The 24,746-nt window shown below is 35.2% G+C and overlaps 2 long non-coding RNA genes across 5 annotated transcripts in view; one reads left to right on the forward strand and one right to left on the reverse strand.

Annotated features, from left to right (window-relative positions):
- LOC118522437 (uncharacterized) overlaps positions 1-24,746 on the reverse strand; it is a 129,196-nt gene that overhangs the window by 8,496 nt on the left and 95,954 nt on the right. The gene's annotated exons all lie outside the window — the stretch shown is intronic.
- On the forward strand, positions 7,851-22,980 carry LOC118522438 (uncharacterized). Of its 3 annotated transcripts, none has more exons than XR_013443124.1 (4): positions 7,851-8,308; positions 9,490-9,574; positions 21,295-21,463; positions 22,843-22,980. It is a non-coding gene; the product is annotated as an uncharacterized LOC118522438 (long non-coding RNA). The 3 variants fall into 3 exon arrangements; XR_013443123.1 differs by having other exon boundaries at positions 7,853-8,308; positions 21,317-21,463; XR_004910627.2 differs by lacking the exon at positions 21,295-21,463 and having other exon boundaries at positions 7,857-8,308.

The raw sequence follows: 24,746 nt of genomic DNA on the forward strand, positions 1-24,746 counted from the left end.
AAAAAGAAAACATCTTGTTTATTAAATTTAAATGAATTATATTGGAACTGGGAAATGTAATTATAAACTATAGATTCTTACAGCCAAAAGTGTATTTGCTGCTCATACTGAGATACTAATTAATTTGAACCAAATTACCTGATAAAAACAACTTAAATGCTGAAAAAAATTAGTATGGCAATATTAAATTAGCATTAGCAAAGTGGTACCTCACCTGAAAAAGAAAGAAACTCAAGGAGAAGCTAGCTTTTGGGTCCCTTTCAAACAGAGGAAAAGGAAGCTGAGAAATGAGAAGGGAAGGAGACTTTTTGTACCTGGCATGTGACAGAGAGAACAGGATGTCAGGGCCACAAAGGCCATCATAACCCAACCATAATCCAGGTAACTCTGATGACCCAACCTTTTTTTAGGAGCCCAAATGATTGAACACGAGAGTTAAGAGATTACTTGAAATAAACCAACTAGGACAGAAGCAAGTTAGTGTACTCTGAAGAATAAATGGTTGAGAATTTTCCAAAAGTTAAAAAAAATAGAGATTTAAAACAAAGAAGAGAAAACTAAGAAGAGAAAAAAATGCAAATAAAACCTCAATTAAGGGGTGCCTGGGTGGCTCAGTCATTAAGAGTCTGCCTTCAGCTCAGGTCATGATCCCAGGGTCCTGGGATCGAGCCCTGCATCAGGCTCCCTGCTCAGCGGGGAGTCTGCTTCTCCCTCTCCTGCTCGCCGTGCTTGTGTTCCCTCTCTCGCTGTGTCTCTGTCAGATAAATAAATAAAACCTTTAAAAAAAAAAACCTCAATTAAATATATCTCAGGAAAATTGCTTAAAAAACAAAGTAACAAAAAGAAAATCATTAATGCAGGCAGAGGGTAAAGAGATATTCATATAAATAGAGCAATGGTATGCTTCAGCACATATCTCAAGAGCAACAATGGACGTCAAGAAATAATGGAATACCTTTTAATTACAGAACAAAAATTACTATGGGTTCAGAATTCTATAGCCAGAAAACAACATTTCTCAGCATCAAAAATGAAGGTCATGAAGACAAGGACAAGTATCCAAGCGGCTCCACTAGAGTATGCTCACCAGGAAATATTGCAGAGAAAGAGCCAATAGCAGGGATATATTCCTTGTTGCCTTATCACACTGGGGAAAGACACAGTGTCCAACAGAACAGATGTCAGAGTCTAGGGAGACCATTTCAACCCTTGGGCTTGAAGCTTTGTGTTGTTGCACGGTAAAGAAAGCATTGCCCCCTCCTTGTCAGGATTCAACAGGAATGTGTTATGACAGAACCTTGATTGCAACTCTATCCTCAAAGCTTGGTTTTAATGTGTGGGGCTAACCACAAGTCCCTTCCTGGCTACCATCAGAGGCTTTTGTTTCCAAGACTGATGGATACAACTCTATGGGATAACAGCATCAGGACCGACGTCAGCATTCATGGTTAACAAAGTCCCCCTGGCTTGTTGGGGAAGCTTGGGTCTAAGACTGAGTTTGACAAAGATTGACGCCCTGACAGTGGGCCTCAGCCAGTTTCCATGGAACTTTGCAGAAGTTAATTCCTTTTCTGGGACTCCAGCCTACCTGAGATCTATGTTGGACCAAAAAAAAAAAAAAAAAAAAATCACATACTTCTCAGTGAAATAAATACATTTTCAGAAGAAAGTACCTGAGAGAATGTGTCGCTAGCAGAACTGCAATAAAGAAGGAAACAGAACAAAACATAACAAACACTAAAGGGCATTATTGGTAGAGAAGCAAAATTATTTTAAGTGCTGGCTCAGAAATGCAGAAAGCAATAAAGAGAAATAAAAAAGGGTAAAAAATCTGTGTTATTCTAATTAATATTGACTTAATAAAATAGTAATGATAAAACCTTGTGAGTTGTTAAATATACATTAAATTAAAATAGGCAACCAAAATAATAAGTAAGTCAGGGTACAGTACTCTGGTAAAAATGTTTTTTAGAAGCATTGATCCATAAATTGACTCAGCGGCATAACATACAAATTCATCAATGGTGCAATTGTAATATCTAGGCTTATCACTAAAGAAAATAAAATAATGGATGACTAATAAGGAAACAGATGCAAAAATAGATAAAAATAATCAATGCTAAAGGTGGTTAAGAAAAGTAAGAAAAATAATGTAAAATAGTGAAGATGGGTAGATAAGAGATAATAAGCAAATGGTATTACCTGAAGTCCAATGTTTCAATTAAAAAAACAAAAGTTGGCACACTGTCTTAAGAACCAAAGTCTTGGGCGCCTGGGTGACTCAGTTGGTTAAGCGACTGCCTTCAGCTCAGGTCATGATCCTGGAGTCCCGGGATCGAGTCCCGCGTCGGGCTCCCTGCTCAGCAGGAAGTCTGCTTCTCCCTCTGACGCTCCCCCCTCTCATGCTCTCTCTGTCTCTATCTCATTCTCTCTCTCAAATAAATAAATAAAATCTTTAAAAAAAAAAAAAAAAGAACCAAAGTCTTACTGTACACTTACAAAAAAGTGGGGAGGGTATTCAAAATGTTCAAAGTAAAATGATAGAAAGTAAAAAGATAGAATACACCAATTAAAATGAAGTTTGTTGATTTTATGTCCTGTGACTTTGCTGAATTCCTCTACCAGTTCCAGAAATTTTTTGCTGAAGTCTTTTGGGTTTTCTACATAGAGTATCATGTTGTCTGTGAGGAGTGAAAGTTTGACTTCTCCTTTGCAGATTTAGATGCATTTTATTTCTTTTTGCTGTCTGATTGCAGAGGCTCGGACTTCCAGGACTATGTTGAACAACAGTGGTGAGAGTGGACATCCCTGCCATGTTCCTGACCTTAGGGGAAAAGCTCTCAGTTTCTCCCCATTGAGGATGATATTCACTGTAGGTCTTTTGAATATGGCTTTTATGATGTTGAGGTATGTTCCTTCCATCTCTACATGGTGGAGGGTTTTTATCAAGAAAGGATGCTGTATTTTGTCAAATGGCAGTTATATTTCTATACACTAATAGGGAAGCAGAAGCAAGAGAAATCAAGGAATCAGTTCCATTGACAATTGCTCCAAAACCCATAAGATACCTAGGAATAAACCTAACCAAAGAGGTAAAGGATCTGTACTCTGAAAACTATACAACACTTATGAAAGAAACTGAGGAAGACACAAAGAAATGGAAAACCATTCTATGCTCATGGACTGAAAGAACAAATATCACCATTTTATCATAAAAGACTTCTTCTTTATCTCTAGTAAGGCCTAGTCTAATGTAGTTAATATTTTCACCCCACTGAATCGAATTTAAATAAAAAATTTTAAAAAAGAAAAAAAACTTCTAACTTCAAAAAAAAGGAAGTTGATATAGCTCTATAAATATTAACTACATTAGACTAGGAACATTACTAGAGATAAAGAGGAAGGCTTTTATGGTAAAATGGTCAATTCAACAGGAAGATATGACAATTCTTAATGTGTATGTGCCTAATAATATAACCTCAAAAGTTATATAGCACAAAGTAAGAAAATAAATATAGAAATAAAATATCCACAATCATAATTGTGGATTTTAAAATATAATCTTTCCTATCAGTGGATGAAACAAAACCAATAATATGTAGTAAATTTGTAAAAAATTTGGATAGCACAATTCAATATGAATGGCTTGGTCTTTATAGCACACTGAACTCAAGAACTAGAGAACACACAATATTTTGCAAGTTCAGATGGAAAGTTTATAAAAGTTGATTTTATCTTAGACCACAGAAGTCAGTGCATTTCCAAGTAGTGAAATAATAGACTCATTTATTTACTTACAGAAGAATTAGGCTATAAATAAATTTAAAACAGCAACAAAAAAAGGATATGAACTCCATATGTTGGAAATTTACCAACCCATGGGTCAAGAGAGTGCATTAGGAATTAGAATACATACTGAAAGTGATTTAATAAAAATAGAGTTTACGCAAACATGTCCGAGGCAGCTACAGCAGTGCTTGGAGGAATGTATCTGGCATGTATTAAAAAGAATAGTGTGAATATCTGTGGTCTAAAAATTTTTCCTAGAGGTTAGCAGTGGGACAGCAAATTTAGTAAAAAACAAAAAGAAAAAATAAAATATGAGCAGATATATTGAAACCAACATATAATAGTACAGTTCTTCACTTTATACAATGTTATTTGTCAATTAAATCTCAATAAAGTTGGAAAAAACTAACAAAAAATAACTAAGATGCTCTTAAAGTACATGGTGGATGTCATTTTCCTACAAGTTATTATGACCTGTTTTTAATCAATAATGATTTTAAACTCTCACCACAAAAATATTTATGACATTTAATATAGACTTTTATTTATGCATATATATATGCTATATATATATATATTCCACCCCATTTGTGTATGCATCATTCTTTTTTGTTTGATTTTTTGTTCTACATATGTATGTGTGTATATGGATATACATATACGTATATATATATATAGAAAGAGGTAGTACACATATAATAGCAATATTTAGAATTAGAATGAAATTTATATTTGATAATAAAATTATATGTAGAAAATTATAAAATTTTAATGAAGATGAAACAAGATCTGAACCAGTGGGCATGGCTGTCGTATTGTAGAATGGGTTGAATTCATATAATAAAAATTCCGGTTCCCTACAAATTAATATATGCAACAGCATGTTAGGAAATGGCTTTTCCTGTCTTATTTAAATCAGGTAGCAATCTGATACAGAACAGATAAATAAATATGTATGAACCCCAACTTCCTCCATACACGGATTATACAAAGGGAAGAAAGAAAATCTCCTGTGCAGTTTCTGGAGCCCTCAAGTAGAGAAGGACTGCAAAAACATTCAAGTCTTGGGTATTAGTAGAAAGACTTCTTTGGTAACAGCGTGGAATCATTTCTCCCATCTACTGAAAAGGCCTATCTTCTGTCACTAAGTTTGCTTGGGCACACACATCCTTCAGATGAGAGGTGCAGATCATGCAAATGTCTTAGGAAAAAAGATAACACTATTGAAAACGACTCAGCGTAAATGAAAAGAAAACGAGATATAAACCAGCCCAAACACTATGATTCACATATCACAAACCTTGTCATGTTGTAGGTGCAGAGACATCCTGAAAGCAAAGACAGATCCCAACGCTAGCCTCAGGGAGCTTAGAGTTGATGATAGAAGACAAATGATCAACAAGCAATTTACAGCCGCATTAGCCAACATGGGCATCATGGGATGAGATCATCTGGATTGGGGTTGCCCCCTCCCCAAAATGTGATGCAGTAGCTCTTCCCTGAAGAGTAATTAGATGGTAGGCAAATTCACAGAATCAAGCAGGGTCAGTCCAAGCTGAGAAAAGACATATGCAAGGACGAAGCAAAGAAAGATGATGGTGAGATCAAAGGCTGAGAGTATTGGGGATCTCCTGAAGTACAGGGCCAAGAGCAGGAGGAGAGAATGGAGAGCGAGGTGGGCTGGGATCAGATCAGAGTGGGGAGAATTAGAGCCCGTGTTCATGTGTGACTGTCTTCTGAGTTTTTGATATATAACTACATATTTTAGGACCATTTATTTCAATATTAACGTAATGATCAGAATTTTTTCAGAACAAGCTCCTTCAGTCTGTAACGTACCCCTTTTTCAGACAACAGAAGAAATGGTTTCACAGTTAGAAATGGGTCCGTGAGTGTGTTTCTTGTTGTTTGGTTTGGTTTAGGGTTTTCCCTAGAAGAATATATTTAGAAGTATTCAGAAACAGGTTGTCTACTTGCAAGAGAAGTGAGCCAATTAAATATGAAGATTTTTCCATGTTTGCCAAAAGAGAGGGAGACTCTCTGGAAGAAGGTAGCTGAAAGAGTTAATAGGGATAAGCCTTCCTTCTGGAGACAGGTGGGCAGTGCTTATGATAGATAGCCCCAAAGCAGTTGCTACCAGGAGAAACACTAAATACCGCAGGGAAAATCCCTTCCCCCAGGGCGATCCTTAGAAATGACGGAGTTTCCTCTGAGAAGATAAATAGATCCTCTAACACTGGAAAGTTAATCGATGGGTTAGGAAGTGCTACAACACGCTCGAATTACAGAGAGTGCCTCACAAATGACAGCAGTGCAAGGAGGTGTGTCGTGTGTATGGGAGCCGGGGATGGTGAGGGAGGGACGGAGGCGCTCACAGTCCTGACTTTATGCTTCTTGAGAATGAAGAAAAGCGACAGGGCAACTCATCCGAACGGATCATCATTAAACAGTAACTAAAGTCCACTCGATTGCCAGGAAAATGATGTGTTTGGAAAGGTAAAGATAGAAAGGGGTATATTTGGTTGAAACTGCCCAAGAAAAAGAAATGATCTGATAGTCAAGTGTGAGTGTCTGTAGATTTCTGGGAAATCAGAAGCTACAAACGAGCATCAGCCTGCCCGAAGAAACTCGTGCAGGAATGTTCATAGCGCCGTTCTGCACGACAGCTATGAAGTGGGGAGAATCCCGCCCAGCAACCGATGAATGGATAAATACAGGCTGTTACTCCACACGGTAGAGTATTACTCAGCTCTACAAACGCAGGAGTGCCGACACAGGCTACCATCTTGAAAACGTTTTGCTAAGTGGATGAAGCTAGTTACAGAAGACCATGCAGTATATGACTCCATGTACATCAAATATCCAGTACAGGTGAATCTGGAGGGACAGTCAATGAATTAGTGGTTCCCGGGGCCTGGGAGCAGAGGAGAGTGAGGTTTAACAGCCAATGGACTTGGAATTTTAGACATTTTTAGCAGAGTGTCTGTGTGTGTGTGTGTGTCTGTGTGTGTGCGTGTATGAAATATTCCCAAATAAGATAGTGGTGATAGTTACACAATTCAATGAATATACTAAACCCATTGAATTATATAGCTTAAGTGGATGAATTTTGTGGTATGTGAATTATATCTCAACAAATCTGTTATGAAAAATAAGGTAGGAAAGATTTAAAAAAACACTTGCCATACACGTGAAATAGGATGTTCCAGGAAAGTGTACAATTATTTGTACGACTTGACAATTATACCACTTCCAATGGTAAAAAAAAAAAAAAAAATGTGAAAAATAAAGACCCAGCCTTCTGTTTCTAGCAATGGCAAGGAGGTAATTTCGATGAACCTTCAAAGGGATATAGTTTAGAAAATCTGATAAGGGTGTTTCAAAATATCAAGCCCTGAAAATCTTTGAGGAATGCTAAAATATGAAGAAACCACCAAGCTCTGAAACAAAAATACAATGGAGAATGAGAATCAAAATTGCTAAATGAAGAACCAGGATGCTGAAACTGCTTTTGCCCTGAGGGTAATACTTAATCCAGACAAACTTGGGTTTAGTTTTTTCTCTTTTCTATAAATAGAAGGGAAAATAAGTAAAAATAAAGAAGTCTGATAATGTCAAGTGTTGGGGATATAAAGCAACAATATCTCTGGTGGGAGTGAAAACTGGTAAAGCCAAGTTGTAAAAGAATTATAAGTAAAGAGTGATAGCTATATACAGCAATACTTACAATCATGAGAAAAGAAACACAGAAAACTGCATACACGTGTAGTGTTATGTACAAAATCGGTGACACAATTTAAAAAAACAAAACAAGCAAATATTTATTTAAACAGCTTAAGATAGGGTTGCTTCAGTCCCAAGAAAATTCAGAGAGCTTTACTTGATAGGAATATTTTATAGCGCGGGAAGCAAAAAGTGTTCACAACAGGAAAATTTCAAAACCGAAAGTGGTTACAAAGCTTGGCTGTCAGCCCCTCCAGCTCGGTCTGCAAAGCAGGACGAGGCAGCACGTGGTTGCGTGATGCTTCCGGGGAAACTTGCATCCCTGCAGGAGCCCTGGGGCGAGCTCACTTGATTGCAGCTGATTGGCTGGGCAACGGGAAGGTCGTGTGGACACGAAGAAAGCTAGAGCTCTGCTTCGGATCAGAGGCAGCATGGCAAGGAAATCGGGACAGTTCAAGTTTCAATTACGTAGCTATGGGTGTGGAGTCTAGAGGAATATTTAAACCGTGGCCTCTTTTTTGGTTTCTCTTTAACGCTCTTAGAGTAGAAGAGTCTAGACGTTCAAATTGTTTACCTTCATGGTTGGTCCTTTTTTTTTTTTTTTTTATAGATTTTATTTTTATTTATTTGACAGAGACACAGCGAGAGAGGGAACACAGGCAGGGGGAGCTGGAGAGGGAGAAGCAGACTCCCCGCTGAGCAGGGAGCCCGATGCGGGGCTCGATCCCAGGACCTGGAATCATGACCTGAGCCGAAGGCAGACGCTTAACGACTGAGCCACCCAGGCGCCCCCATGGTGGGTCCTTAATATTCACTTTGATAACTAATGGCATGTATAAAATTACGCACACATTACTCATGTGCACATTTTTCTCTATATATTATAATTTACATTGAAGAATTGAATAATCCATCTCAGTATATATTGGAGTCTCTGCCAAGTTTCCTGAATCTTGTGATTGCTCTCTTTCCACACAGGGTGGAACCTTGGGCAATTGATTCAGCTTTGGCTGTTGTCCTAAGCTGATTCACAGAGAGCTGTGAGTTGGGAGATGAGCCTTGTTAACACCAGATAGCTGTCCGGTAGGGGAGGTGCATTAATTCTGATCAATAAAATGAGAGGTGTTACCTTGCATTTCACCTTTGCCTTATTCAAGTGTTTCAGCTCTTACGTGGATTCTGTGAACCATCTTAAATGTCATTTTTTTCATACACAAAAAATTTAAATATAAGAACAATCCACCAACCCCCACCCCCAAAATCTTAAAGGATCTGTATGCAGTTCTTTAGAGTGAAATTGTTTTACTGATATTTGTATGTTCAACTATAGTATGTTGATTGTATTAGCTTTACATACTCCTATTTTTTAATTTAATTTTATTTTTAAAAAAGATTTTATTTATTTATTTATTTATTTAAAGTGTGTGAGTGGGGGGAAAGGCAAAGGGACAGAGAGAGAGAACCTCAAGCAGATTCTGTGCTGAGTGCAGAGCCCAGCAAGGGGCTAGATCTCATGACCCTGAGATCATGACCTGAGTCGAAATCAAGAGTCAGTCACTCAAACAACTGAGAGGCCCAGGCACCTCAGCATACTCCCTTTTAGTATAAGTAAGCATTTAAACAATTCCAATTATGTATTGACATAAAAAAAAAATCTAAATGTGATGTAGGCGTTATTTATCACTTTACCCTTATTTAGCCAAGATTGAGTGTGTTATTTATTTTGGAAAAATTACCTTGGATGTTAATAAACTTTTGATAAAACTTAATGAACATAGATGTTAAACCCAAATGTGCCAGATTTCTGTTCTTTATATGCATTATACCCATTTCATAAGGGAGATCTAACATGTTTATTCTACTACTCTAGAGTACTTAGATATGATATTCATGCTTACATAAATTATCAGTAAATTTACCTAGTATAGTTTGGGGATTTGTTCAAACTAAACTTTACTAACCACTTTTATTCTAAAGGGAACATATTGGATTTCTAATACAGAGAGTATGCTGAATTGCACAGGACTGGAGTCTGTTGGTTGCTGACCAAGAAGATTCAAGGGTAAATAACATGCTGAATCACAGCATTTAGTTGAATCATGTAGTTTAGTTTTCAAAGTGTTGCATTATTCAAGAGAAGAATATACTACAGAAAATTATGAGTGGCATGTTAGATTAAATTGTAATTACATAAATATTCTATCATGGTCAATATAACATAATGTTCAGTGCTCATCAGCAAAATATTTTTTAAAAATCTGATTAGTCAGAACTGATGACTTAATGAGTTAGAGTTGAGAGCAATTACTGTCTGGCCTGTTGTTGATGGGCGTTTCAATGATCAAAGGTTATCTTAAAATTGCATTGTAAGAAAACACAGCAGGAAATTCCACTGTGCTTGCAGTATATTAAAATGACAGCTAAAATGTTTTACTCCTTGATGATCTATCATGGGACATAAGACTCTATCGTTAATATACTTACATAATAAAATAAGATATATTAAAATGTAGGGTTACTCAACTAGCGTTGGAGACAAACAGGCTCTTTATTTTATTTGAAAATTACATCAGCAAATTTAAATCTTGCTTTTCATTCCATGGTTAACAGTAATAAGCGCCTGTCCAACCTTGATTAATACACTGATGAAATTCTAAGACATTCTTTTTAATTTTTGTGCAATTTACTTTTAGAAAATTTTTCTTTATATTTAATCAAAATACATATCCTCCCAATTTCAAATTTATATATTTTGTTCTGTTCCATCGGACTACATGGGCAAAATGCATTCTTTCATGCACATGACTTTTCTATTCACTTTTTAATTATTTTCTCACATGTTACACATTGCTGTTAATTTATTGGGTTTTGTGTATGCTTCATTTTTTAATTCTCTTTTTATCCTCATTATTCTTCACTTAATAGGCTTTAATTTGTTGGCATTATTTATTATTTTTTAAGTTTCTTTACATTTATTGTCCCCCATCTCTCTGTGTTCCAAGATAATGCAGAGGGCTTAACTGTGTTTATGTAGCCTATTCATAGGGAAAGGTCAGTTATCCTAGGTTACAGAAAACCTATCTAAACCTAATTCTTCCCTTATACTTCACTTCTCCCATACCTCCTTAACGGAAATACTAAATATCTCAAGCATCACATACTTAAAAGCCAGGAAAGGAATCTACATGCCCAATTCCATAGCACCCTTCAGACCTTATGATTCATGTTATGTGACTCTTTGCATTGTTGTTTTCATCACACCCACTCCATGGTTCTTCTTTCAAAATGTTGGTGCTTGTTTTTCCCTTATTCTCTACCATGAGTTTTGTTGATATTTAAAACACATCATGGTTTAGGTAGACTATCCATCTTCTAATTGACACATCCCTGCAACTGCCTAATCCCTAAGACGTTCCTCTGCACTTGATCTTAACTAATCATTTACTCCCAAGATGTCTCTCCAGACTTAAAAATTGCACACACAAAAAACATTTAATCTAAAATATCTCAACTGGCATGCTTGTCTCTACGTCCACAGTTTCTGTCCATTGGATTTTCTGGGGTCTTCTCTATAAATTCATTTGCCTTTTAACCTTGTCTTTTGCCTAATCTCTTGATATTTCTATTTTCTTCCCAATCTCTAAGCAACTTCTCCTTTCTCCTACTTTTTACATTTTATTATTGAAGTACAGTTGGCATACAATGTTATATTAGTTTTCACTGTACAACTTAGTGATCTGACAATTCTATACCTTGCTCAGTGCTCACCACATGAGTGTAGTCACCATCTGTCACCATGCAATGTTATTGCAATATTATTGATTGTGTTCCTTATGTTGGACTCTTCCTCTCCATGACTTAGTTATTCTACAGCTGAAAGTTTGTATCTCTTAATCCTCTTCGCCCACTTCACTATCCCCACCCACCTCCCCTCTAGCAACTACTAGTTTGTTCTCTGTATTTATCTCTTCCACGTTCTCCCTACATGGTACACTATAGTAGTCTTACATAATTTTCTTTCACCAAAATCTTCTTTTCCTTTGTGTTACTATTATTCCAAAATACCACCCCAGCAAGAGCATAGAATTAATTACAGTCCTGGAGAATGCTATTATCTAATGTCTTCCTTTTATACTCAGATTACTGGAAGGTACTGAGAATTATACACATCATGTCCATTAATGGCAAAACAATTTCAGGGACTCCAAATTCAGCTAGCTCATCTGTACTGTGAACCATCTTAAATTTGTTTTTTGTTAGTATTTTCAGAGAGCTGAGATAATAGGGCAACAAATTAGCATGATAGTAAAAATAGCTGCCTCCAAGAAGAGATGAGGCATCAACACTGATTCACATGGGGGGTGAACATGGGAGGAAGACAGACTGCAATTTTAGGCAACTAGGAAGAATTTAGCTACTTAAAAACAAAACAAAACAAAAGAAGCTGAGTGTGAATGACCATAAAAATATGGACCCTCAGGGAACTGCAGGAGAAAGTGGTGTTTGCATCTATTTATAGACTCTTCTGCATGGACCTTCACAGTATACTTACAACAAAATATTGGAGAAAGACTGGAAAAAGCTTCCCTAAATGGTGAAAGTCTAAGAAGAAAAGAGCACATACGCTAGTGAGAAAAGTAACACATCTCATTTGCATTCTTCTTGTGTGTGCATTTTCAGGGGAAGAGAAAACAAACCTATCACTCCCAGAACTAAAGAGAGTAGGAAAACAAATAGCAAACCACCTCTACCTCTGGGTGAAGAAAAGAACACTAACACTGCATTAAACATATACCATGAGAGATCCCCAACCACTAGAGGAAGGTCAGGATTATTGAAAAAAATCCATCCTTCAAGACTCAGGGCCCTCCTAAACCTGAGGCTGAACCCTGACAACAGAGAGCCTCTTTGCCTCACTCTACCCAGCTAGAAACACTGAGAAGTAAGCAACATGATCCCACTACTAAGAGAGGCGTAAGACCATGGAGAGAGACCAAATCTGAGCTTTAGGCACAAAGAGATGGTCTAACTGAGTGTGAAGGAGACAATAAGAAAAATCCTGTGATAGACAGACCGTACACTAATGCTAGAAGAATTTGAAGCCCGTGGTTCATTGTAGGAAACCATCACAACAGTGAAACAAACCCAGCTCATCTTCGGATTAGATAGACTCAAATGCCCACTCCCACTCCCTTCAAGGGCATAGCAGAAGAAAAGACATGTTCATTTCCAGAAATAAACACACATTACTTATGTTTCAACCAAAAATTTTCAGAAAGACACAAAAACAAGGAGGAAAATGAAAAGAAAATCTACTATCAAAAGATAAAAATCAATAGGATTTGACTCAGATATGATGTTGGAACTATCAGCCAGGGAGTTAAGAATTACTATGAGTAGTATATTAAACACACTAGTACAAAATGCAGATAATTTGTATCAACACATGGAAAATTGCACCAGAGAGAGGGAAAGAAATCAATGAAAGTGCCAGATTTAAAAAAATTGTTAATACAGATGAAGAATACCTTGGTCATGTTCATCAATAGACTCTTACTGGATGGAAAAAGTTCAGGTCAATAAGAAATCTTGGTCATATTCAGGTCTAAAGTTGTTAGCACAGGGGTGCCTGGGTGGCTCAGTTGGTTAAACGACTGCCTTCGGCTCAGGTCATTATCCTGGAGTCCCGGGATCGAGTCCCGCATCGGGCTCCCCGCTCAGCGGGAAGCCTGCTTCTCCCTCTGCTTGTGCTCTCTCTCTCTGACAAATAAGTAAATAAAATCTTAAAAAAAATAAAATAAAAATAAAGTTGTTAGCACAGTGCTTGGTATAAAGTACACACTAAATAAATGATTGTTTAATGAATAGATTTATTAATTTTTAAATTTTTGTGTCTATTGCAAGATTTCAAGTGATCTTTTAAAAACAGATTTATTGAGAGATAATTTGCATACCACAAAAGCCACCCACTCATTTTAAGTATATACTAAGCCTTTTTGTCAATTTAAAGAGTTGTGCAAATATCACAAAAATCTATTTTATAGCATTTCTATCACCCAACAAAAATTCTTTATACTCATTTTCAGTTAACCCTCTATCTATCTATCTCTCTATCATCTACTTATCATATATCTTATTTATCTTTCTGCCAATGTATCTGTATGTTTTTACAAACTATTTATTGATTTTTATTTTATTGTGCACATACTATGTAAAAGGTACTTAATATCTCATTCTTAACTTATTGTCCTTCATTTAATACCATTTTCCTGTGTCTATTCTTGCTCTAATGTGAATACACACACACACACACACACACACACACACACACACACAGATAAATGGATTCTAAATACATTATAGATAGAATCAGATTGAATGAGTTAACAAGAAATGATGTGTTTATACCTAAGTGTGCTGTGGAAGTAAGTAAAGACTCAGGCAGAATAACTCAAAGGACTGCTATTTGGAGAGTCAGGGGTAGAAGAAAGGAGAATCTTAAAAAATAAAAGCTGAATCCAGTTGAAGTTTCATGTAGACCAAAAAGCTTCATAAGCTATTGCATTGAGGATGAAAAATTCAGTATAAACACAACAAATATTAAAATAATGAGTAATAGGGCTCAGCATCTAAATAATGTAGTCATGTTGCTTGGGTTTATTCCAATCAAGGACACTAGTTTCCTGAAAAGGTGAGCATTCCAACTTATTTTTAGGTGTGACAGATGGAAACAAGGCTTCAGGATAAACAAAGCACATTTGTGATCATGTTAACTTTGTAAACCAGCAACAGATGTGCTCTGTTGGGGTGTGCTAACTCCACCAAAGATAAAACTTGTTGGCAGAGAAATTCTCATTTACATAGCTTCCAACTGCTGTCCCACATTCATCCTTATGCAGAAGTACATTTGCTGTGAGAGGGGCAAATCTAGAGAACTAGTCATTTTCCTGAATCTGCAATAAAAGAAGCAGAAATGGAATCACAAAATCTTAGCCTATACCTTGAATAGACAAGAGACATTAAAATAATAAAATGTGGAAATATTTGCCTTTGCTTAAGAAGTTTCAATGTACAGAAAATTGCTTTTCAGAATATCCCATGAATTCAGGTTAGTCTTTTCCTTGCTACTAATTATCTAAACTAGCAATAAAATTTTACTTAATACAGTCTTCAGATTTCAGCACTAAGGAATAAGATTTTTATATCACCTGTAGAAAGTGAAGTAATCTAAATAAAAGCTGCCTACAATATTTATGAGAAAGTGTAGGCAGAAATGTATTTGCAGCAGTCAAAAATAAACAAAAGAAAATATGAAGCCTAAAAGAATCTGTGAAGTACAAACAGACAAAAATAGCATTAAAGATAAAGCACTTCTTTCTAAAAATATACTTCATTCTGAACAGAATAAATTGTATGCAGCATTTAGAGGAGTTCCAAAGTAAATGAAAAGTGCATTTTATATTATATGTGATTCAAAACTGAGATGACCAAAAGACAGTTGAAAGCACAGTGAAGGTACCCATTAAGAAATAATTTAGGAAAATTTAGAATCCATATCCAAATAAACATTTTTAGTAGCAGAAGAGACATCTGATACCAAGTCACTAAATTACGGACACTTCGTTTAGTAGAACATCACAATATTCACACAGTAAAATAAAAAGATGAACAAAAAATCCATCAGTTTTTTGAGAAAAGCACATGCCATAAAATGAGGTGCAAATATCACCAGCTAGAAGAACCAACACCTTAGGAAAGAATTACTAGAGCACACAAATGACTTTTAAGTACCTTGCAATATACTTCACAAGAGCTGTTTAATACCCACAGGAATTATATTTAAAATACCATTGAAAGGCATGAGGAACATGTAAACAAATGGAGAGTGATGGATGTTTCTGAATAGGAAGTCTTTGTATTGTAAAGAGGTCAATTATCTCCAGATAAAGTAATCAAAGCAAACAAACCAAAAAGTTTTTGCAAGTAACTATGGAAGCTTATACTAAAATTCACTAGGAAGAGGAAATGAGTATGACTAACTATAAAACTTTGTAAAACAAAATTAATGAGAGTCATTACCTATGAGATAACCACACACCTTTACTTAATCAAAACATTATTTTGCTCATCCATACCTAAATAAATCAATAAGACACAATATAGAATCCATGGGATTCAGTATGTGATGAAGGTATCTTTACAATTTACTGGTAAAGGATAAACTTTTCAATAATGGAATCTGGAACAACTGGCTAGTAAGTTAGTCTATCTTCAGCAACCAAAAATATAATTTCAAAATAGGTTGAATATTTAAATATGAAAGCTGAAGTGGATGAAAATAGAAATTATCTATCTCCATAATTCTCAGGTTGAAGAACTATTCCTGTTAAATTCTCCATAATTCTCAGGTTGAAGAACTATTCCTGTTAAAGACATAAAAATCATAACGTACACAGAAAAAAAAAACATTTTCAGAATATATGTAAATATACAGAAAACTGATATCAATAAAAAGAGAAAAATGCAAGTTTTAACCATATTTCACAAAATATGAAATACAGATAGTCAACAATTTCAAAAGATGTTTAACTTCACTAATAATTAGGCAAAAAACAAATCAAAGCATCAATCAAAATCATTTTCTATCTCTTGGATGGTCAAATATTAAAATATACTGGTGAAATGAGCATTATTGTGCTTCTGTGGGATTGTGAACTGCTCCTAACTTTTTGAGGAGAACACAGCTGTAGCTATTAAAATTAAAATATAAATACCATTGGGATCAGCTATTCTATTTCTAGAAGCCTGTACTACAGAAATGCTTACACTTGTGCTCAAAGATGTGTGCTTAAAGATAACTAGCAGCATCCAAAAAAATGGAAGCAAACTTTATGTCCATCTTCATGGGAGTGCTTAAATAAACTATGTTCACAGTGCTATATATAAGTATATAGACACATTAAAAATAAATATGGTGTTGACATAAAAGCTTCCCAAGATATATATTTCAGGAGACAGTTGTCACCAAGCTCAGAACACTTGTTTACAAAATGTATTACAACAGTATTTGTTTACATAGTCCTATATTTATAAAAAGGCAGACAAAGTCAGAGATATTGAGACTCTCCCAAGCTGACAGACATGGGAAGTCCTCTGTTGAACAAACTGTTAGCCATTTCATCTGGCAAGGACGTGAAAATAGGAGATGCCTATATCTCTGCACAGAACGTCAGTTGTATTCAGTACATGTAGTTGACTAAACATTGCTTCAAACAATTTTAAAAGGAATGGTTCACATCATATTTTTGTAAATGTCCAAGAAATAACATATTAAGAACAGTCTTCTAGTGAAATCTGTTTTATTTTCTAGTGTATAGAGTTCAGAGAGGTTCTTAAGAAACATAATCACAAATATTAGACCAAAACTTTATCTTTTTAACCTTTCTGCCCTGAGACAAAGAAGGCATGTTTCCCTTATTATTAGGGTCAATTGAGTTTCTGTGTTCCAGGAAGGGGATGGAGGGCATTTCTAGAGAATGAATGAATGAATAAATGAATGAAGGGATTGAAGGAAGGAATATCTTTTGCTTTCAAGATCTACCTTCTTTTCAGACACTTTTGTTTTACTTCCAGCAACTCTCTATTCTTTTGCTGCCTACAAAGTTCATTTTCCACCCAGTTAACCAGGAACAATGTTGCAGTGTTCTCCGTGGACACACCTAGTGTTTCACACCCCATAAAGAGGTTTTTGGTTGTTTTTTTTTTTGACTCACAATTTAGCTCTCAATCTTATAGGTCACCAGATCCCTAACATGAAATTTAACACAGTTAATTAACTAGTTCCTTGACAATCACCTGGAAAATACCCTGATAAAGATTAAATGAGATGGCTTAAGTGGAAATTGCAAACTATAAATGATGATGACGATGCTGATTTTACATTTATCATGTGCTCACTATTCACTCTAATTCTCATGACAACCTAATAATTAGTTACAGCTACTTTATAGATAAGAAAACCAATGCCCAGAAATATTAACAAAAGTGAACATGGTATGTGGTGAAGCAAATGCCATACATTTGACTCTAAGACTTAATAATTTGGATGGAATACATTAGGATAAATATTCAGACGTTTTGGCTAGTGAATAAAATATTTGGAGTTAAGCAAGGTTTCTTCTTAGATCTCACAGGCAGTGAAAAAAGGGAAGAACAGAAGAAAAGTGAAACAACCTGGGGAAAGGAGAGCCATTACTATTTTCATAATATTAGGAATAATGCTATGTTTAATTGTCATTTGCCTCTTGCTTTCTCACATGAACTTACTCCCTTGAATTGTTATGTGTTAATTAAAAAATTAAAAACTTTGGGGCAATATATTCTATAAATGCTCAACAACGACTAAAATTTTATTGCATCAAGTTCATTAAGCAAGTCCTATTGGGCTGTGAGTTTATTGTCAATTTTAACTCGTTTGAATGTTTCAATTACAATTCCATTTTGAGCTGTAATAAGGTGGCTGATAAATGACAATGGTTAACAACTGCTATTAAAAGTACCCAGGGCAGAACTCCATAAATGTAGAACAATTAGAGTAACAAATGAGAGGAGCAATATGCTATTATTTTTACATATAGTTGATTTATTGCAACATTTTAATTGTTGTATCTGAAAAAAACGTTCCACTTGTTTTCACTGGTTTTGGTCATTGTTTTTGAAATGATTTTATATCTTTTTTATTTATAATGCAGAATAATCAGAGTTAAGATTTTGAGGAGCAAAGATCAAATAATGTGGGAAAAGTAGTCGTGAGTCACTGACTTTGCTATGCCTACCAGGACACAGAGGTTAAGATTTGAAAGAGACGGCAGTTTTCTTTGGGTAACTGCAAACTTAAAAACAGGACTAACAATGACTTTGCTTTTTTTTCTTCCAATTTCCAAATATGTGAGTAGGAAAAGATCACTTACATGCTTAATTATTTTAATTCTCTTTCTTATGATTACCTATTTTATTTTGTTTTCTAGATGGGGGAGGGGCAGAGGGAGAGGGAGAGAGAATCTTAAACAGACTACATGGGGCTCAATATCACCACCCTGTGATCATGACCTGAGCCAGAACCAAGAGTTGGATGCTTAACCCACTGAGCCACCCAGGTGCCCTTAAGATTACCTATTTTAATGTAACTTCACACTTAGTGGAAAATTAAAATGTCACAGTGTTTTCGATATCTCAGAACTACAATTTGTCATGTTTTGTTCATCCAAGAAATTAGGTAAAACATGAACAGTTACAGTACCCTGAATATTTATGATTAACAAATAAAATGGTATTTAGATAATGGAAATACATTCATTTTGTTCCTAAAGTCCTCCCTAACAATTCGTTTTTTTATAATGCACAGAGGGAGAGTGAGAGGGAGAAGCAGACTCCCTGTGGAGCAGAGAGCCCAATGTGGGGCCCAATTCCAGGACCCCGGGATCATGAGCTGAGCTGAAAGCAGATGCTTAACCAACTCCGCCACCCAGGCACCCCCCTAACAATTCATTTTATAAATATTTATACATTGTTCAAAAATTATTCAGTATTCTCCACACAGTTATATTCACTTAGTATCAATCCAGTTGAATCATTAAAATGGTTTTAAAGAGTCTGTTGTTTTTTTTCAGAGAAATTGCTCACACTTCAATATATGTCTGCTGTGTTGAGAATGACTTAAAATGTAGCCACTTTTAGAATCCTCATTTTGAAATAGTGATAAAAATTCAAGAATGGCTTTCAAGAGAAGATTCCTGAGGCAGGACAGAACACTGGGTATCAAACAATAACTATTTAATGAAGCAAATTTCCTACATTACCTCTTCTGCTGAGCAAACTCTTCCATGATACTTAAGTTTGAAGCTAAAAGTTTTTAAAATATGTTGCATTTGTAACTGATTTTCCTTAAAAATATATACTGTGGAGAATACCTTGTCACAAAAAGACAGCAATATTGAGTTCTTAAGAAGATTTGATAGAAAAATACCTTCTCAGAATAATAGAAGCAAATTTAAATACAATTTCAAGAATCTTAGGGCTGACTGTGTGGCTCAGTTGGTTATCCATCCGACTCTTGATTCCAGCTCAGGTCTTGATCTCAGGGTAGTGGGATCAAGCCCTGCATTGGGCTCCCTGCTCATTTCAGAGTCTGCTTGTCCCTCTCCCTCTGCTCCTCCCCCTGCTAGCACGGTCTCTCTCTCTCTCAAATAAATAAATAAAATCTTTAAAAAACAAGAATCTTAACAAAATTCTGCAATATCTTCTAATATCATAGAGAGTCTTCTGATAGTTGCTGAAACTAGAATAATGCTTAAAATTACTCAAAACCTAAGAGTTATTTTGTAGGATGAGGTTATAAAACTTTATTTACTTTAAAAAAAAAAAAAAAAACAAAACTTTATTTACTTTAAATCATATTGTGGCTTTTAATGTTTTAAATAACTTGCAAGCTCAGTACTTTTATACCTCAACTCATAAACCATCTGAGGAATCTGAAAGCTGTATGGAACTTAAATTGTCCAGGATTTATCATCCTGAGATAAAATAAAAACAGCTTTGTTTTAAACTGTATACAAATTCTTACTCATCTGTTTGTTTTCTTTTGGTTAGTATTCTATACATGTGCTATTCACGTGACTTCTAAATTTCTCGTGGTAACAGCATTATCTATATTATTTTACTAATGCTTATTCTATATATTTACATCAAGAAAAGTGAAAAAAATAAGCCGTGTCTAACTTAAAAATAAATAGCTTCAGAGCATAGACAAAATAATGGAACATTATGAAGACTATTAGCTAAAATTCTACGAAAGGCAGCATACTAAATGATAAATTGCCAATACCAGCTTTGTCAAAATCAAGAATAAAACTCACTAGAGATTTTCAGTATTATCTTAGGGGTTCTATCTAATTCAATAAGGTAAGGAAATTAATGTTTAACAAAGTAAATTTAGCTGCATTTTAAGGTATAAATTTAGAAAAGACTTTGCAACAAACATTATGATGAAAGAGATTTTTAACATTGCTGAAGACTAGATGCAATAACAAAAATCAAAAGTTTTAATAGTTTAGCAAGAATCATTTTGAATTTCAGATGAAACCCACATTTTATTTTATTTTATTTTATTTTTTTAAAGATTTTACCCATTTATTTGAGAGAGAGAGAATGAGAGATAGAGAGCACGAGAGGGAAGAGGGTCAGAGGAAGAAGCAGACTCCCTGCTGAGCAGGGAGCCCGACGCGGGACTCGATCCCGGGACTCCAGGATCATGACCCGAGCCGAAGGCAGTCGCTTAACCAACTGAGCCACCCGGGCGCCCCCACCCACATTTTATTTTTTTATTTTTATTTTTTTTAAGATTTTATTTATTTATTTATTAGAGAGAGAGAGAGTAATTGGGGGGAGGAGAAGAAGGAGAGGGACAAGCGGATTCTGCACTGAGTGCAGAGTGTGATGCAGGGCTTTATCCCATGACCCTGAGATCATGACCTGAGCTGAAATCCAGAGTGGGCCACTTAACCCCGAGGTGCCCTGAAACACACATTTTAATGAAAATGGAAAATATATGTAAAATATCCCGAACAAATTAATGAGGAAATTACAGGACGTATATGAAGACAAAGACAGGTATCAAATCTTGTTCAATGAATATAGAGTAAGTGGTCCTTAACAGAGATATCAGTCATGATTTTAATGATTTAAGTGTCCATATAAATTTATTACAATTCTTTTTTTTTAAAGATCTTGTTTATTTGACACACAGAGAGCATAAGCAGGGTGAGCAGCAGGCAGAGGAAGAGGGAGAAGCAGGCTCTCCGCTGAGCAAGGAGCCCAAAGTGGTGCTCAATCCCAGGACCCTGGGATCATGACCTGAGCTGAAGGCAGACACTTAACTGACTGAGCCACCCAGGTGCCCCAATTTATTACAATTCTGATCAGAATACTGTAACATAATTTAAATTAAAAGAAAAATGCAAGGGTGCTTACTTTAAAAGATGCTAAAGTATATTTTGAGTGACTGTATAAAAATGATACAGTGTTAAGAAAAAAATGGATGGACTGGTTGAATGGGAAGAAACTCTGAAATATGATCCAAATACCATATGTAGATATTATGTAGGTTAAAGTATCATTTCAATTCAGTGAATACATAAAAAGTTATTAAATACAGAATGTGGTTAAAACAGTAGCTGCTCAAAGAAAAGCAAAAGAAATACCCCTTTACCTTAAAAAAATACATTTCATGTGGATTATAGATTAAATATAAGAAACAAAACAAAACTGATGGTCAGCAGAGGGGAGTTGGGTGGGGGGATGGGCTAAATAGGTGATGGGGATGAAGGAGGGTACTTGTGATGAGCACAAGGTGTTGTCTGGAAGTGTTGAATCACTATATTATACACCTGAAACTAATATTACACTGTATGTTAACTAACTGGAATTTAAATAAAAACATAAAAAATAGCAAAAAATATTTAGGAGAATATTACTATAACATTGCAAGCTTGGGAGTTTCTAATCTAGTCAGAGAATAACGTGGTCATAAAGGGGAAAAATAGACTTTACAAATTCTTGTACATTATTTGCATGGAGAAATACACAATAAAGTGAAAGAGAACAAAAGATAAATATAAAAGAAAAATAGAACTTTAAATGTACATTATACTATAGTATATTTGTGTGGAAAAATATAAACAAAGTGAAAGAGAAAATATATATGTAATGCAGTAAACTAGTTAATGGTATGCATTCATCTTTAGAAAGAGTTTGTACAAAATGATACCAAAAAGAAACTAAAATAAAATTTCAGTTAAGCCCATGACTAGGTAAATCTCCGAAGAGTTGACCTAAGTAGATAACACATATATAAATATAGGCTTAGCCCCTTTGGCTAACACACAGACTTCAATTTAAGTAACAATGATACTACATTTTTACCTCCCAGCTTGGCAAAACTAAAAAAATTTACTACTCTTGACAAGGACAGGGAACAATAGAAAGTAATCAGAAAATTGGACGTGGGAAAACTTTACAGAAGAAATAAAAGTTTTAGAATGTGGAAGTATGAGCTGAAAAATGTATGTTACAAATCAATTATACGGAAGGTGACAAAAACAAGCAAAAATTTTTCAAAAAGTAAAAAACTATTTTTCAATAGAGAAATGACTATATCTAAGACAAGCATGCAGTGGGCTTCATGAAGAGCTTACAAAAGCTAATTAAGTGTGTATCATTGTATTTTATTTTATTTTATTTTAATTTTTTTCTGTACCTTTTTTTTCCCCACAGGAATCGGCAGGCTGTATTTGGATTTACAAAACCATATTTTTGTGAATAGAATAAACCTATTTAATGTACACATACTTCTATAAAGGGACAATCTTCAAAATATTTTTTCACTGTGATGCTAAAATAAATTAGTATATAAATAAATGCGTTCTCTTATTCACAATATAAACTAGAAATTATATTATAAAATTGCTTGCCAAATGTGAGGTATAAATTTTAATGTGAAGAATTCATAATCCATTCTAATATTTCTTACATAATTTACTGAATTTTAGGAACTGTCTGTCTCGTTTTCCTTTGATGCGATTGTTAGTGACTAAATGGTGTCCCTCTCTGAGCCCTGATTTGACAGACAGAACTACACCAGATCTTTTAGTAGCTTCCTGCTTATTACCCATCCTGAGGTACGGGACAGCAGGAGCTTTATTGCTCAGAACAGCTGGGCCTGCTGTCCACGCATCCCACAGGCCAACTCACACACACACACAAAATCCTCTGTTTTCCTGTGTTCTGTTTCTGGAGAGCCTGAGCTTTTAAACCCCTGTGGGTGCCTGGGCTCTGGTAGACTCCAGAGTCGCCAGGGGCTCACGTATCCAAGCTGGTATCATTGCCAGCCCATCACCTGCCTACTGGGCCAAGGACAGATGCCATCATTGGGCAAGCCATATTATCAGGAAGGAAAAAAGTTGTCTTGACACCAACAATATGGTTTATAGTGACAAATCCTCTCCCCATCTCTGCTGAGCTAAATAACAGCAATTACATTGTAAAAACTGCTAATCTTTATAATGCCTGCGTCTGTAACAAGTAAGTCATGCGAAGGCAGGGAGAAAAGTTAGCAACGGTTATCAAGTCATCTTCTGACCATTATAATGAGTTTATGTTAGAATTTTAATTTACTATTTAATATTCCTGTTTACTGTATATCAACGGATGGGAAATTTTGAGTGTTTCTCCATCATGATCACCCATCCAACAAAAATAAGATGATATATGTTAGTGTAAGATTTTTCTTTTTTTTAAGTTATGAAATATGATCCAAGCATCTTTGCAATGGTCTGTTTAGCATCACAATGGTAAGAACTTTGAGGGTGTTCTCTATACCAGAAGTTTCCATTTAGGCTTCTGAAATGTTGTCTAGTGCAAACCACAAGGCAGTTAGGTGAGACTCACAGGGGATATGAAAACTTTGTCATTTATACCAGGATGCCAAGAAAAATATCATCATCATCTCTGTGCACCATGAGGCAAAGTGAACCACAATCTTTGCCCTATACTTGATCACAGGATCCACTACAAAGCTATAAAAGAAATTGTTTAGCTGGATGGCATTGTCTCCTTTTTATGTAGTAGTTGTTTCTGTTTCTTTTAATGACTAAACTGGTTTTGCTGCATTGTGATTTAATCTTTGATTAGCAACATTTCAGCAAAAATTAATCATCTTTTAATCATGCAATCCCACCCCATGATTCGAGGTTAACTTCTAATACCTCCAGAATCCACTTAAGTTCATAACCACATCGAAGGATTATAAATAGCTCTTAAATCACTGATTTTCTCTTCGAAAAATAAAAATAAGAAGCTCTGGATAATTCAGTTACATTTAGAGATTATTACTGTATGCCTCAATCTTTGCTGTTAAACATAGAAAGAGGAAGAAATCTTCTTGCCTTCAAAAACCTGATAATTGAATTACAAAGAAAAGACCAAAACTCAAGAAACATAATTACATCACTTTGTCTTTGGGTAAAATAAACAAAAGGTAGATATTAAAAATGCAATATTTATTCACTCAGTAAATTTTTAAAGAAACTCATCTCCAAAGTGTATAGTGGAGATGAAATGTATTGATTATAATTTGGCATCTTTTTTTGTTTTTTAAACATGTTTATTCTTTTGGTTAT

Source organism: Halichoerus grypus, chromosome 13 (assembly GCF_964656455.1).
Source record: "Halichoerus grypus chromosome 13, mHalGry1.hap1.1, whole genome shotgun sequence".
Classification (NCBI taxonomy): domain Eukaryota; kingdom Metazoa; phylum Chordata; class Mammalia; order Carnivora; family Phocidae; genus Halichoerus; species Halichoerus grypus.